The 11,488-nt window shown below is 35.3% G+C and overlaps 1 pseudogene; it reads right to left on the reverse strand.

The window, feature by feature from the left end:
- Positions 1-969, reverse strand: part of LOC146545196 (uncharacterized) — a 65,667-nt pseudogene extending 64,698 nt beyond the window's left edge.
- Between the last annotated feature and the right edge of the window lie 10,519 nt (positions 970-11,488).

Raw genomic sequence — 11,488 nt, forward strand, 5'->3', positions numbered from 1 at the left:
CAACGTGCAGGAGCTTGAGGGAAATACAAGAAGTCAATTGCTGAATATTCAGGTAAAGAAGAAATAGCTGTATAGATACGAGGGCTGTATAGAGAGCTGTTGGCCAGTTTCAGTCTTTATAAATAGCAGTCAGAGGATCATTAAAACACAATCATTTTTAAACATTTTAAATAACATTTTGGTTCTTTACATTTATTTATTTTTTTAAATAATGATGTGGCTGTACTACTTTAAAGTGACTATTCAGATGCTCCAGAGAAACTTTCTACAACTCAGGAGAGAATACTTACCTTCTAGAGATTCCCAACAGAACATGGTAAAAATGCAGGTTAAAAGAAGTCCTGCACTCTTCTTCAGGGTTCACCTGGGGCCTGCAGGGAGCTTGGGACTGTCTGCTGGACTATTCTCATTCCACCAGCACAGCAGCTGAGAAGACATCAGTCCCAGTCCTGCCCTTTTCCTCAGAGCTCAGGAAAGAAGAGGTGAGAGCTCTTGGAGAAAGATGAGGTGGGGGACAGAGAAGGAAAGGTAAAGGGAGCAGCAGCTGGCACTGGGGCTCTCTGGCAGATGATGACAGTTCAACTCCAACATGGCTATTGAGGGCCACGGGTGTGCCACCAACAGATGTGGCAATGTCTCTTGGTAAGCATGATGTTATAGCATTTGCTTTGCCCAAATGGAGACAGATTCACCATTGGATCTTCCCCCAGAGACAAATCCACCTCCGTAGGCCCAATTCAGGAGTATCAACATCCATTGGCTCAGGTTTGCTGCTGTTGTTCCCTTGATGCCTAAGCTTCTTTGGTGGAGGAGGATCCATCCTCCTCCACTGAGGCAGGAGAGAGAGCTTTATCTAAATCGCTTCTTGTGCCAGAAGGCCACAAGATGCAAAGCAGTTAGTGAATGATGTTCTGTTGCCAGGTTCCCTGTATTCATAGGGGTTGGCATGTAGTAGGCTTGTGACATCATAAAGCCATGGAGGATGTGACCCCAAGGATGTTGTACCATGACAACCAAAACATGGCTGTGTTGTGCCATGCTTCTATCATCTGACAACTTCCCTACTCGCCACCAGTGCGATTCTGCAGGGCTCCACTTTTAAACAGATTTTCTTTAATGATTTTATCTATTACTCCAATAGAAGATCTGGAAGCTGTATTATTTGTGGATGACACTGGGAAGTGTGTTGAATCCCTTGATGATAGAGAGGCATTGCACCAAAATCTTGACAAATTCGAGGGTGGTTGTCATCTGCATGAAGAAGAGCAAATGCTGGATTTCAATGATGGGACAACCCTTGCTCTGTGTACAGACTGAGGGATGGAAAAGGATCTGTGGGTTCTGGTTGGCTGTAAATTGAATCTGAAACAGCAGCGTGCCCTGGAGCCAAAAAGGCCGGAAGAGTGGGTGTGCATGAGGGCCAGGACTAACATGGGGTGAGGGAAGGAGTAGTCAGCAGAGGGGCAGGACTGAGCTCTGCTCTGTGTGACAGCAACAGGGCCCGAGGGAGAAGCTGTGTCGGGGAGGGGCGGGAAAAGGGGATAGGGAAAGGTCTGCAGCAGAGGGCGGTGGGCATGGAACAGGCTGCCCAGGGCAGTGGGCACGGCCTGGAACTGCCGCAGCTGAAGGAGCATTTGCATTTGGGTGATCTTTTGTGGATCCAGGAGTTGGACTTGTGAGTCCCTTCCAAGTCGGGATATTGCGTGTATGTATGTATGCATGTACATATGTAAGAAATTTTAGCCTTATCATTAATTTATGGTTTATATTGCAAATGTAAGTTGCTAGTTTAGTTGTTTAGGAATTACTTTTTCAGGGAGTAGGAAGGAAAACCTTAATGATGCCATAATTCTGCAGAGTTTTAAACTTTTAAGTGCTGGTGGCTAGGCTGATTAATGAACACATCTTTAAACTAAATCCTCAGAAGCTGTTTTCATGCTCACTGAAAGCAGAAAGTACTGGGAATCTGTTGAGAAGACCTAAGATTCAGCTAAAAATCCAAAGAAGACACATTCAGAATTCAGATTGCTGTTACCATTGTTTTCACATTCAGAATAATAGACTTTGCCAATTTCAAGTAGGATTAATTTATGAAATAGAGTGACATTGAGCACTGCTCAGTCTAAGACACATGATAAGCATAAAGGATAGTGTTAAATTTCCTTTTTCCCTTTCTGTGCCCTTAGCCTGATTTTATTTTGTGTGTGGTCTTCATCACTTACAGCAATCAAGGAATGCACAAACATTTCCAATAGAATAAGGCGGTGGGTAACTGAGGAATCAGATTAAATTCCTGTTGATTAAAAGGAGTAATTGAAATTGCAAGTGCTGCCAATATCTCAGAGGGGATGAAAAATACTACCCTACTGCAATGAAGGACGAGAAAGTTAATCCATTCATTAGGGGAAAAGAAAGAAAAAAAAAAAATATATATATATGAAATATATACATATATATATATATATATGAGATATATAAAAATATATATCATTTGCATTTTTTGTATTGATTTCCTGGATTTAATGTCTTTAGAAATGTCAGAATAAGATATTTTATCTTTTCAAACAAACACTTTTGGAAAAGTTACAAGAGAGACTGTTCCAGTTTAACCAACCTTGTTTCCCTTCTGCATCTAATACTGCCAGAAGGCAAAGGCAATCTGATGGAAAAGTAGCACTCCAGTTTTTAAGCATATTTTCCCACAGTTGAACAGCTTTTAAATCACTGGTTGTCTTATCAAGAATTGTTACGTGTTTGAGTATAGATCAGTTTCAAGTTTAATCACAGAACATATTCTCCTCAGAAGCTCTATTGTGCTTAATTGAACCAGGGCTTTTTAGATTTTCATTTGTATCTAACTTTGTTCTTGCTAGGAAAAAAAAAAAAAAAAAGATCAGAATACATATAGATATAAGATTTCAGGCTGAATGATATTTCCAAATACATTTTTTTTATTTGTTAGTCTGTTTCACTTTGCTTATGCAGTTTGTTTTTCTTGAGTGCTTGCTAGCTCGCCCATAAATCCATGCAGCCCAATAAATTAGCTAACTACATGCTTTCTAGTGGAAAACTTACTTTAACTAATTTTACATTCAAAATCTGTTTTCACAATCTCTTTCAAGCTACAGTGGCTCTCTCTAAAAGTGAAAAAACAATTTCTTGTTCACTCAAGTACTGGAGGTAGTCCTCACCTATATTGTGATGACTTCATGAAGAGGATTTATCTAAACTGCAAGATGAATCTGAGCAGAAAAAATGCACAAGTTTATTACAAAAAGTTTTATATAGGAAGCATGCAATGTTTAATGGGTTTGAAAGCCTATCTTTGTTAACAGGAACTATATAGGAAATAAGGAGTGGCTATAACTAATAAAGCTTGCCCTTAGACTGAAATTCAGTCCTTGATCTTTGCCAGTGAAAGACAATTCTAGAAGCTCATTTCCCAGTAATAACACTATTGAATTATAAGGTATACGATGTAAGATCTATGTGGATCAGTAATTTGAAGGTCAGGATACTCTTTACCTTAGCTCACCATAATTTTCAAAAAACTGTGATATTTTTCAAAAAACTGATATTTTTAAGAATCCTATCTGAAGAATTTGCTATTTCTATTTTGGATCTAGTAAAAACAAAAAAAAAAGAAATAAACCATATGCATATATGAACAGAAAGCATTGGTCAGAAATACATTATTTGTACATTCTGTAAAATTATTGTGTTTTTTTTTTTTTTTTTTTTTTTTTTTTTAGTACAAGGGTTATGAGGATTAACACTCAATGAAAGCCTAGACTGAGGTCAGACAGAAAAATAGCTGGTTATTACCAGTGTTTCGATCAAATTTTGTCTGTGTTTTAAATTCAGTTCTGATTTACTGTTTTCTATTTTCTTTGGAACTATGGCAGAGTTAAGATACTAATTTAATTTACTAATTGGCACCTCTAGCTCCCCTATTGCTAGATCCTGAAAACATTCCAGAATCTCATTCCAGATTATACTGAGGCTGTCACTGATCCTTCGTGTCTTGGTTCTAACACATGGTTGGTGGTAGAAATAAATGATTCAAGGAGATACAATATTCAGGCTTTTTATTGTGTTAGCCTCCAGTGTTATGAATTCCCTCCATCTCTCCACCAAGAGAATATCCTTCCACCTATGAAACAATTCTCCTTGTTTCTTTAGTTGACCGTTCATCAAAATATTAATTGCTGAACATTAAGGACAAAGCAGAAAAATGAGTGTGCATGTGTTCTATTTTTTTCCCACATATTTGAGAAAATATTTCCTAAAAGTTTAGGTTTATATAGGAAATAATTTTCATTTTTAATAAACGCATTCCTCTACTGTCTTCAAATTGCTGTTGCCAACAGTGATACTGTAGTTTGTGATTGGAGCAATTCACTACAGAATTTGAAGATAATTGAGAGAACATCTTCAGAAAGACAGCCTAAGTCTCTCTATATAATGAAATATGACAGGCTATCAAGGTAATGCAATATGTGCAGCTGAGGGAAAAGCTAAGATTATGAAAGCAATATTATAGCTTAAGGAATGTAAAATTTTATGATGCAGGAAGTGTTAAGTAAGTCTGGTGTGTTGTAAAATACTTAACTAGAGAAAATACTGGAAATGTTTACTTATGCTGATTTAAAAGTGATGTCTGCTCTATATTCAAATAATCAGGAGTACAAAAACAGTTTCTGGAGTTAATGTAACAACAGATGGGATTTGGAGCAAACTGGAGCACAAATGCAGTTTTCTTTCCTTCATTGTGTCCTACAAATGCCATATGGAGGATGGTTCTGTGCTTCCTTCATTCCTGGTGTAGAAGCTGCTTTTTTCTAGGTATCAGAATACATGTGTTATCATAGAATCAGCAAAGTGAAACAATTTGGGAAAAATATTATTCTCTGAGAATGAGAGAAGATGAACTTACTTAACTTGGAGATGCTTCATTCACTTGTTGCACCATGCATTATTGTCTGTAGGCAAAGACTTAGATCAAAGACTTTGTAAGACAAAATATCCTCTAATGCAGATCTAATAAAACTAGTTCTCATTCTCCCAATCACCTTTACTAACTCGTGTGTGTCTATAAGTGTTCAGTTCTGAAAAAAAAAGACATATAGCAAAATAAGTAGGTAAAATACCCTAACAGAAAGAATATGTGGAGGACAGGAAATTACATGATCACTTGATGGTATGGTTTGTAGTAGCTAAGTGGAGATAGGAAATTATTTTGCCACCTGTAGGGAAGAAATGGAAAGGAAGTTGGAGAAAAGTATGAAAGGGTTCAGAAATAAAGGAAAGAAAGGGAGAAGAGTTCAGAGAGGAAAATGTGGATTGAAGTTTAGCTGGAAAGACTGTAAAGAGAAGATTAAAGAACTTGGATCAGACAACTAAGGAAGGCAAAAACATGAGTAACTGAGGAATAAAAAAAGCCTCAAGATACCACTAACATCTATGTGCAATCAGGTTTGCTTCTACCATTTATTTATTTATTTATTTATTTATTTATTTATTTATTATGGCTGAGGTTAATAACCCCAGAAATCCAAAGGGAAACCTAGCCACAAGTGGGGCCACAGAATCGGCAGATTTCCATCTGAATAATGAAGACAGAAGATCTTCATTCCCAGACTCTTTTTCACTGTTGAGACCAAGTAAAGCCTTTTTCATTTAACTACCATGCAAAGGTCAGAATAAACATAGTTCTTTAAACTTCCTAGAAAAGGAGAACAGAGAACGAACTGATGTTGTTATAGATGTGAACAAAGAATGCTTTTCTGTTTCTTTTGTTGCATTTTTTATTGCATATTTATTAATATGTACGTATTTCCACTCATTAATGTGTATTATTTTTAGTGCATATTCATTTGTGTTTTTTTATTATTTTTTATTATTATTATTAATTTTTTTTTTTCAATTGCTTACTTTACTCCATCAGCACTGTGGAAGAGAAAAAATTTCTTCAAATCAAGAAATTACTTTCAGAAGTGAAAAATAAAATTTGGCTCGCTTTGGAGACCACTATTCATGAGCCAGAAAGCCTTTCCAAGATACCTGCTCCAGTTGACTCCCATTTAATCATTAAGCGTTGTCCATAAATTCTATTTCAAAGTATGAATTTACAATGGACTCCATTCATAAAACTGCCATGGTAGTTTTTCTAAGAGCATTTCACACTAATGTCCAGCATGCTTCCAAGCTGAGTAAAAGCTTAACTGTTCATACATATCAAAGCTTTCTCCTTTATAGACAGATGGTCAGCTTGCTATTGGACCCTCGGAGAAAAGGCAGGGGGAGAAGTGTTAGCTCAGAAGTGCCAGACTACAATGAAACTTTTTCATAAGCAGCTGATCTATGCTCTTTGCGGCCTGTTCAGAGCCCATTTTAAGAACATGATCTAACTCAGTAGACTTCAGTGGGAGCTGGAACATGCCATATGTTGCAGAATTAGTGCTTCTCTGCCATCAAGCAGCACTACTTGTGAGTGGGAGTTAAGAATGCACTGCAGAACAGAAGAAATTTCTGTCCTATTTAATTTCCTCTTCACTGTTGTATTGAAAAGTGTAACCCATTTCATGCCTTGAAAAAGTGATGTTTGACTAAATTGCCTCACTGTGGCTATAAATTGTGACTCCTCTAGAATGATGAGGAATAATTTTTTCTTTGTACTCTGATTCTTTACAAGAAGTGGAGCAGCAAATGCACTGTGTACAGATGTACCAAAGAACAGCAAATAATGGTTGCATTCCAGTTCTCCTTACATGTTCAATTTCTTATTTTTATCATGTTTTCCATCTCCTAAGCATTTTCAGACAGTTTTCTATGTCTGTTTTAATGCTCCTTTTGTCTTTTTTTTTTTCCTTCTGGAATTATAAATAAATAAATAAATAAGATTAAACTATTATTTATACCAAACAATAATTGTATAAGTTGAAGACGAAAAAAGACATGCAGATGTGTCCATTAGAACTCATACTCTTGTAATCACAGTGAAAATGCAAAACCTGTGAGATGTGGCTTAACAAATATTATTGACCTAACCTAACCTTGGAAATTTTATTCCAGATCAAGATTGTTATTTTTCAGGTCCTTCATGATCAAGAATCAAGAATAATGTACTTCCTTTTAACAGACTACCCACACAGGACCAGAGCTGGGAAGAAGCTTGAATTAAGAGTCTAATTACACTCTGATAAAACCGTGCAGCTTTATAAACTCTGTGGGTTTTATAAACTGCAAAGTCTATCATTATGGCTTTATGAGTACTTTATAAGAATGAGAACTTTCATAAGCTATAACTGTGTTACATTATACAAAAAGAATTAAAACTTCACAGAAATACACATCCAGAAAGGAGCTGTAGGGGTTCATAGGGTTCTGTTCCTTTACTAGGCGAGTGACATTTGAAAAATGACACCAGGGCAATCTATTTCAAAGGGGAATGACTGCTTATGACGAACTTTTTTGTCTTGTTGCTACTGCAGTCCCCACTCCTTAAAGATTTCTTGATGGTTTTTGGTTGTTTTTTTGTTTGCTTGTTTTTTGTTTTTGTTTTTGTAATATCTGTAATAAAATCTGTTCTAGCTTGGCATGTAATGGGCTCTTGTTTCCAGTATCAATTGAGAATCTTACAACAGTGCAAACTTATACAGTGCTAATACTAGCATACATAAGGCTCATATTTATCATTTCATCTTTTTTTTTACTCAGACAAATCATTCTAGATTGTACTTTTTAAAGTTCTAGTTTTGATGTTCTCATTTGAACAGTGATATTGGCTATCTTAGATATTAATTAGGGAAAGCAGGATCAGTTTTTCTGTTCCCAATGTAGCTTGTCCATCCTACTCCATTCTGGTTCATTCCATTCCACTCTGAAAAAAAAAATGTTTATAATCGTTGTTTTTTTTTTTCTTTTTTTTTTTTTTTTTTTTTCCTGTTATATATTCTAAGAGCTACTACTGAATACAGAAGATTAATTACCTCTTAGGAAGAGAAGTGTCCTGGTGATGCTCTGTCTATATGATAGATGTTAGAAATTGGTGGAAAGATACCCAGTGACAGGAAGAAATGTATAGATAGGAACTAACACTCAGCAACGTACATGCACTAGAGAAGAAAGAAAAATGCACCTTTTTTCTTCTGAAATTAGTAAGCAACAACATTTCTCATGGTCCTGAGAGAATTTTGAGTCATAGATCTCTGTGAACAGAATAGGTAATCACTGTTCTTACATCCAGACTCAGAAGACCTGAAATCTATTTGTCCCTACACTTGATATTTACACTTTAAAGTTCTACCACTACTTTTTAAAAGCATATTTTCCCATTTATCTTTTTATACTCTGTGACCTTCATTTCTATCACAAAATCTGCTATTTGAAATTTTGCAGCTTAGGCTCTAGGGTGAAGCAGGTTAAAAAAAAAAACAAAAAAACAGTGTTTTTAATACATATGAGCTTGTATATGTGCATGTTTTTTATTTAGTGTGTTAAATTACTGATAAAATAGTATTATCACAGCAGTTAGAGGAAGGAGAGGTGCATTCTGTTTAAGCCCTCTTCCCTAGAAGACAATATATTATCTCCCAAACACAGGGTGGATCAGACAGAAAGTTACTACTGTAAAGAGTGCAAAAGCACTCTTACAGATTTTTTCACACCAAAAGATATTCCTGCTTTTCACAAATGCAGTCTTGGTTGAATCACAACTCTCAGTCACCTCTGGTTTTAATGCATAAACTCTCTGCATATTATTTTATGTAGAAGGAGGATGCAAGAGATTTTGTTATTCAGATTGGTGCGTCATTGTGCCTGGAACTACTTAATTGTTTTGATGGCAGACAACCTTTAAACTCTTGATGTTTTTTCATCAATTCCATTGTCAGACAAGGATTTTCCAAAACCACTGACACATACTTTCAAGAACAATATACACAGACGTTTCTTCTAAAGCTTCACTGTAACCTCTACATGTCCATTATCTCTCTGATCTTTTGACAAAACCAGTCTGAGCTTCTGGAGTGGTCTTGTCTCAACAAAGCATGTAAGCTATTCAGTTTTAAGTAGGAGATTTAGTTGTATCATTTTATTTAAGCATGTGCTTCAATTGAAAGATGAATGTAGACTGTAAGTTATCTGCTAGTCCTAGAGCAGGGAGCTGAATTCTGTATCACCTTCTACAAATACAGGGAAAATATTCTGCTGAACCGAACCTCCTTTTTTTGTTTTAAAATTATATCTGGATTTGTCACATGACAAATTGTTATTTGCCAAGCAGCACTTTGCCTAAAATAAAACATAGTCTGTTATACTGTGCACCATATGAGTTTTCAACCAAGAATTTCAAAGTGCCAAACTGTAATTTGGAATATGATACTACTCTTGTTTAACTTACTAAGAGTTTCACTCAGGCAAATGCAAAACTCTTCTCCTGAGACCAATATTCTTCTTAAATTCAGACTCCGCTATGAAAGCAAATGACGGAAAAACTACAGCTTCAATTTAACATTGCAATAAACTGATCAGATATAAATTTATGGTTAATTAGCCCCAAATTAAATAATATTACTTTTCTAAGTTTTCACTCCACATAAATGTGTTGATTCTTTTTCTCTTGCCCTTTGGAAAATAAATTCTGAAAATGGTGTGAACATTCCACTTTGTTCTGAACTCTGATTTACATTCTGTCCTGGTTAAGACAGGAGTTTTTGCTCAATGGCTTTCCTCATCCATCATTAAGTACAGAAAATGTGGATGCAAATTATAACTGAAATACCACAGTCATTAATCATGGGCAATGTTTTAATTGGACACTTATTTTGACACCTCAAGAAATAGATGGATTAGCAAAATATCGAAACTGTTATTGAGAACTACAGACCAAGTGCTCTTCAAAGCAATAATTACAGGATTTCACACACTGAAATGAACTTCATTAGAATTATTTTCAATTTACATTCCTGCAAATGAAAAAGAAAGGCTAATGGAAAATGACTGTACACTTAGCAAAAACTTAAAGAGCCGTGAGAAAAAAATAGCAAGTGAGAACTTTAAATATCTTTCTCTATGATTTTTTTTTCTAAAGATTTCACTGAATAATTTAAAAATATATATTTTATTAAGACTTATGATGATAGATTCAGAGACCAAATTCAATCACTGAAATGTGAAGAGACTATTTCAGCCCTGCTGTCTGTGTAAATCAAAGTGTAACCTTGACTCATTTCTGGTGCCTCAATAATTTTTAAGGATGCCAAACCCCACAGCTGTTTTCACACTGGGTCTTTGTCTTTCTCTTAAATTGAAAGGATAACTGAAGAATTGACTGTTGTCTTTGCCACCACATATCTTGCCCTGAACTGACTGTGAATTGTTTTGATAAAAATGTCCATCCTAAGAACAATATTTATTTTTCACTCCATTTACTTTATATTTTTTAATTGATTTATAGGTTTTATAACTGGACTTATAGCAAAGACATAGGTCATTTTGTAACTTCAAGGAATATAGTAAATGTTGTGCAATAAAATATTCTAAACTGAGACAAAACTTCTGTATTTCTGTTTTACTTGGATCATCTGTTGTCTCCTGGGAGCTGGTAAGAAAACAGCTTAAACATTGAATTGACCTATATATCAATGCTAGGCATAGGATACACTTTATTTTAACTTCAGCTGTAACAAATCCCCTAGCTTACTTATTTGTGAAAACCTTGGTATTTGCCAATAAACTTCAGATGGAAAGTGTGGACTCCCTTCCTTAACTGGAGCCGTATCCTTCATTATTTATATTCCAATAACATGTGTAATATCACATTAAACTCTGAGCTTTGTATGTTGGAGTGCACAAATGCATTAAGAGATATGGCCTACATCCAAGCAGTTTAGCCTTTAATTTAAGAGCAGATAGCAGAAAAAAAAAAAAAAAAAAAAAAAACTAAAGAAACAAATCCGAGTTAGGAACAAAAGATTACTCAAATATCAAAGAGTGGCAGATTTTTCTAGTTCAAAAAGCTGAATTAAATCTGTATTTATGACAGTTCTCAGGTGCTACAGAACTGGAAGATGTTGGCTCAGTAGGTGGCACTATTTCCTCAAAATCAATGCAAAGCATTTTCTTGGGTGGGAATTTTGGGCAATTGGGTACTTTTCTGCTGATGGGATGCAAAAATCCGTATTTGAGCACGTGGATCATTGAAAATATTGGGCATTAAGGAAAACATATATAATTCTCCCTTGGGAATAATACTATTTCATTTTCAGTCCTTCTGTAAGTGAAACATTCTTCCTCATTTTTTGTCTTTAATTTTTATGTGTTCCTGCCCCTCATTGAGTTGCTTTGACTAAATATACAAATTTAGTGCAGAATATAAAATTTCTTCATTTTTACTGAGACTGATGCTCCATTATTTAATAAGAGTAAAATATATTAAAAAAAAAAAACAACAACAACAACAACAACAACAAAAAACCTTTAGAAG

The sequence above is a fragment of the Meleagris gallopavo genome, chromosome 1, assembly GCF_905368555.1.
Source record: "Meleagris gallopavo chromosome 1, MGAL_WU_HG_1.1, whole genome shotgun sequence".
In the NCBI taxonomy this organism is placed as follows: domain Eukaryota; kingdom Metazoa; phylum Chordata; class Aves; order Galliformes; family Phasianidae; genus Meleagris; species Meleagris gallopavo.